We start from the raw sequence: 5,799 nt of genomic DNA, 5'->3' as shown, positions 1-5,799 counted from the left end.
CATACGACGGCGACATATGTCGCAATCTTTGATAAGTGGTGGTGGACCGTCTATGTGTGTTCGTTGCCACGGGCAATTGTAATGCTCTAAACACGGACGACAGCGTTGCACTTCAGGATCCGTTTTTAAATGGTCGGGTAATCGATCCCACAGTAGCTCCACATAATTCTCAAATTCCTGTAAAAGAACAATCTTCGGTGTATTGCAATTGCTCGGCGGTAAAATCGAGAATCTCACGCTTATTCGTCAGTAAGAAAAACATTTTTTTGCGGTAACAACAACGATCCGCTTTTTACAGTAAACTGTGTGAATCGAGCGCGCGCCTGCTCGGGGATATAAATAGTGTTGAAAAACTCGCTCGCGCTACATCGCGCACGCGCGTTACACGAGTAAATGCGATTCGTACGACCATCACGAACGATAGGAGTGTCGAATCTCGACCGCAAGACGCGACTCATGTCCGATGGAGAGATTCGTATGCACGGCCCTCTACTACCGAATACAATTCGTTGCATCATCTGTGGACCGTCCAACTGTGGGAAAACGAACGCTTTGATAGGTTTGATAGAAAGTCCACACGGTGTACGTTTCGAAAACGTGTACGTGTATTCGAAATCTCTCTTTCAACCGAAATATCGATACTTGGAAGAACTGCTCGAATCGATAAATGGTATCGGCTACTACGCATTTTCCAACAATCGTGACGTCATATCACCGAAGGAGGCACTTCCCAATTCAATATTTGTATTCGATAATGTGACCTGTGATAATCAGAATACTATTAGAGAATATTTTTCTATGGGTCAACATACGAACATCGATTGTTTTTATCTCTGTCAGACGTATGCAAAAATACCGAAACATCTGATACGTGATAATGCAAATTTTTTAATACTATTCAAACAGGATGGTACTAATTTGAAACACATTTATAACGATCACGTAAACACTGATATATCGTATGAGAATTTTTGCACGTTGTGTCATTTATGTTGGCAACGCAAATACGGTTTTGTGGTAATAGACAAAGATAGCGCATTACGCAACGGTAGATACAGACGAGGATTCAACGATTTCGCTGTAGTGTGAAAAAAATCATCTGTAGTGTTTTTGTGAAAAAACAACTCATGAGCAGTACTTCTTTACCGTTATGATAACATGGTTGGAACGAAAAGTCTCTCCGAATGGAAGAGAACAGTGAAACTGATCGCGAAGACACGCGCGTCGATTCGTAAGAAACACAGAGCATTGAAGACTGGTATAATGGAGAAGGAGATCGTTCTGGGAAAACAATTGTGGCGACTCGCCATTAAAGGTCCACTCGTTTCGCGTAAGCACCGCGCCGCGCGAATTCCCTTTAAATAGAATATCATTCTGGATTCATTCCAGGCGTCTAAGGCAAGTCCCACACTATATCGCCTTACTGATGAGTTTAGTTGTTTAGTTCATATTAAGTATGGTCATCCCGCGGCATGCGATGTAGTTATATTATCGCCAAGGATGGCGCTAGAGTCGAGTGGAGCCACACCGGTGAAGGCAGAGAGAGATTTTTATCCTATCAGTTAGTTGTTTTATCATAGTAAGTAGTAACGTTATGTACAAAGAGCTACGCCACATTGAGGCCCAATAAACTATTTCCTTTTAAGAGAAGCAATACGATACCTACAATCACTTCCTACGGCATTGCAGTTATTATTGTCTCTAACACTAGTAGCGTGGGACCAGGACGAAACGCTGCGGCCGACCACAAAGCTTCGAGTCAGGCCTCCTTAGTGGACATTTCCACACAATTAAAACCTATTATCGAACCGTTGAAACAAATCGCTGAATACACTGCACGTGAAGGTAAATCAGTTGAAACTAAGTTTATGGAGAGTTAGCGAAAGAATAAACGTAAGTACAGCGATGATGAGGAAAATGACGACAACGACGACGACGACGACGATGATAATGATGCAATTCCAACACAAATTACTCCCCAGCGTCTTCCCTGGAACGAACGAATAAATAAGAAACGATCAAACGTCATGCCTGATTCGTCCATAATTCATTCCACACCAATGAATCACAACAACAACAAGTAACTCCTTTTGACTCGCAGGACGAAGAAGTTTTTGAAACCGGTGATAATCCGTCGCTTGAAACGTCTGTCAGACAGGCATTGAACACCCCTCAAAGTCATCAGAGATTGCAAAGTCAATTAGGGCCGTTAGGACAAGTATATGTGAATACTCTTTTAATTGGTAACGCGAGAAATGAAATCGATCTTGTCTACGGTGTTTATTTCGATGAAAACGGTACGATGTTGGGAAATAAAATATTTAACTTGGATACGGACGACACTATAATCATAGACGGAGTGAGATACAAAGGTACACCAGGTCTACACGAGTTGATCTTCAAGAAGATTCCAAACGACGCTATCTACACCGAGAATGATAAACAAACGTACAAACATATATTATTGACGACGAATGCTCACAGACGTGACAATAACGCCAGAATGCCTATTAAGAGTAACAAGGGACACAAATACAAAAACCTTATTGCCCCGCTCTTAGTTACTCATAAAAGGAGTGTCAGCGGCACGAGTATTGGCTCAGGTATAAAGACAAATATACCATCCGCTGTGATTGACTGACAAAGAAATAGATTACGTTCATTGGGACGATCCCAACGAGTTGGGGGATCGTCTTCAATTGCTCGATGCTTCTCGTCAAGCGGGTAATAACGCTCACGACAACGAAATTTTGTCGATAATCGAAAAACTTCGCGAAGCTGGATTAATTATAAATTGAATCGTTGTAATAAAAATTGTAACAGTTTTCGCGCAAACTCGATAAGATGTCTGTGAATGAATTTGGTATGCCTCTGAGGAGAGACGATAGCGATGAAATCGAAAAATCGCGATCGTTGATAGAATCGTTACGGAATTACGTACACGACAGTGGGCTCTGTCTGAATCCGGATCATTACGATGCGAAGGAACGAAAAATAGAACACGTGGCCGCGCCGGAGTTCGACACCGACGCAGTAAACAAAAGCTACGTCGAACGCATGCTTCGAGGTACGCGAAACGAGATCGAGGAATCGTTTAGGATGACAAGGAGAGATGTACAGGAAGTGCGTAACGATATGGAGAAAATGCGAAGAAACGTGGAAGAGATTAAGTATCTGAATCGAAGTGTAACTGCACAAATGAAAAATGTAGTGACTAATGAGATATTGGAGAATTCGTTCAAAGAACGATTTCAAGGTGTGGCGATGAATAAAGAGTTGGAAAAAACTATTTTACAATTGCGTCACGAAATGGAAAGAAGAACTGCGTGAAATTGAGTTTAATTATAAAGTGAATAGTTTTCACGAAAACCGCGACAGTTTCGCGCGAACTCGATACGATGTCCGTGAATAAATTTGGTATGCCTATGAGGAGAAACGAAATCGAAAAGTCGCGATCGTCGATGAAAACTTTACAAAATTACGTATACAATAATGGGCTCTGTCTGAATCCGGATCATTACGACGCGAAGAAACGAAAAATAGAACACGTGGCCGCGCCGGAGTTCGACACCGACGGGGTAAACAAAAGCTACGTCAAACGCACGCTTCGAGATACGCGAAACGAGATCGAGGAATCATATGGAACGATAAGGAGCGCTATGGGGAAGATGCGAAGAAACGTGGAAGAGATTCAGCATCTGACTCGAGATGTAACTGTACGAATGAAAAATGTAGTGACTAACGCGAAAAGTGTGAGCGCGCTATCGACGAAAGTGTCCAACGAGATTCAACGTGATGTAACTGATCTGCGTCAACAAATGTTTAATATGGTGATGAAAGAGATGATTTAGCGTGGTGTAACTGATCTGCGTCAACAATTGCATAATATAGCGACGAAAGAAACGTTGAAGAAGGAGACGTTAGAGAAATCGTTTAAAACGACAGGAAGAGATATAATCGTGCGCGCGCTTCAGGATATGCAGAAAGATAGTTTAAAAGTGTGTAGCGATATGGAAAAAAGGTATCCGACGCTATCACACGTCTGACTCGAGATGTAACTGTACGAATGAAAAATGTAGTGACTAACGCGACATTGGAGAAATCGTTCGAAACGACGAGGAGAGATATGATCGTACGCGCGTTTCGGGATACACAGAAAGATATCTCGAACGATGTGGAAAAAGTGCGAAACAATGCGGAGGTCTCGAAAAGTGTGAGCGCGCTATCGACGAAAGTGTCCATTCAGCGTGATGTAAATGATCTGCGTCAACAAATGCTTAATATGGTGACGAAAGAGATGATTCAGCGTGATGTAACTGATCTGCGTCAACAATTGCATAATATAGCGACGAAAGAAATGTTGGAGACTAACGAAATTCAACGAGATGTAACTGATCTACGTTAACAAATGAATAATACGGTGACGAAGGAGACGTTAGAGAAATCGTTTAAAACGACAGGGAAAGATACGTTCACGCTGGCGCTTAAAAAATATTTGACGATATTCAGATGTTGCATCACGGTGTAAGTGATCTGCGTAAACAATATCGACGAATGTGTGTAACGAGAACGAGAACGAGATTCGGCATCTGAAACGAGGTGTTTAGGTATTTAAACGCATCTAGGTTTAAAAGATACGTGCAAAGCTCGTTTCCTGTCATAACAGAGAGAGATGAGTATCGAGAAACGAAAACTCGTGAAAGAACTCCACGCACCCGTGCGAAGAAATTTTCCACGTCGTCGCGTCATGGTGCACGGTCGCGATAATTTATGGCAAGCCGACGTGGTCGAGATGTGTCCTTACGCGCGATTCAACAAAGGTTAGAATTACATTTTAACAGTTATTGATGTTTTGAGTAAATACGCATGGGCTCGACCACTCAAGAGCAAGAACGGAAACGACGTAGCCGCAGCGTTATCTAGAATATTTCGTGAGGACGAACGATACCCACGAAACCTGCAGACGGATCAAGGAAAGGAATTTTACAACGCTACCGTGCAGAAAAACATTGTTAAGAGGTACAACATAAATCATTATTCGACGTATTCAGTGATGAAAGCGTCGGTGGTGGACCGATTCAACCGTACACTCAAGAATAACATGTGGAAAACGTTCACGTTAAACGACTCGTACAAATGAATCGACGAGCTACCACGTCTACATCGAACCATTGGGATGCGACCGATAGACGTAACATCCATCGTTGCAAAACGACTCTTGTCGACGGTATACAGTCATGTAAAAATTGCCGCTCCAACGAGGTTCAAGATAGGCGATCCAGTACGTATTAGTAAATTCAAGACAATTTTTGAAAAGGGTTATACACCTGATTGGTCCACCGAGATTTTCTACATCGTTAAAACACAACGTACGAATCCTGCAACGTATCTACTGAAAGATTATCAAGGGAAGCCGATAGCTGGTGGATTCTACGAACACGAATTACAGCGAGTCTCTAATCCTGACGTTTATCTCGTGGAAAAAATACTATGCAAACGAGGAAATGAAGTGTATGTAAAATGGTTAGGAATGGACAGTTCACATAATTCTTGGATAGATAAAACGGATGTATTGTAACTTTTTTTATTTTATTATTACAATAAAAATACAACATACTCATTACAGAGGTATTCTATAATGTCCCCAAGGTAGAGTAGTGATCGATTACGACGTACTTACGAAAAAAACCCTCAAACTTTGAGGGTTAACCCCTAAAATTGAGGGTTGACCACAAAATTTGAGGGTTGGCTATAAAAATTGGGTGTTAACACTCAAAATTTGGCGGTTTATCGTTAAAT

At 41.8% G+C, this 5,799-nt stretch overlaps 1 pseudogene; it reads left to right on the top strand.

Annotated features, from left to right (window-relative positions):
• Positions 1-4,066: 4,066 nt before the first annotated feature.
• LOC108763316 (uncharacterized) lies at positions 4,067-5,578 on the top strand (annotated as a pseudogene).
• Positions 5,579-5,799: the final 221 nt, after the last annotated feature.

This window comes from Trachymyrmex cornetzi, unplaced genomic scaffold (assembly GCF_001594075.2).
Source record: "Trachymyrmex cornetzi isolate Tcor2-1 unplaced genomic scaffold, Tcor1.1 scaffold352, whole genome shotgun sequence".
NCBI lineage: Eukaryota > Metazoa > Arthropoda > Insecta > Hymenoptera > Formicidae > Trachymyrmex > Trachymyrmex cornetzi.
The sequence above is the reverse complement of the archived record's forward strand: the minus strand, read 5'-3'. Positions and strand labels throughout refer to the sequence as shown.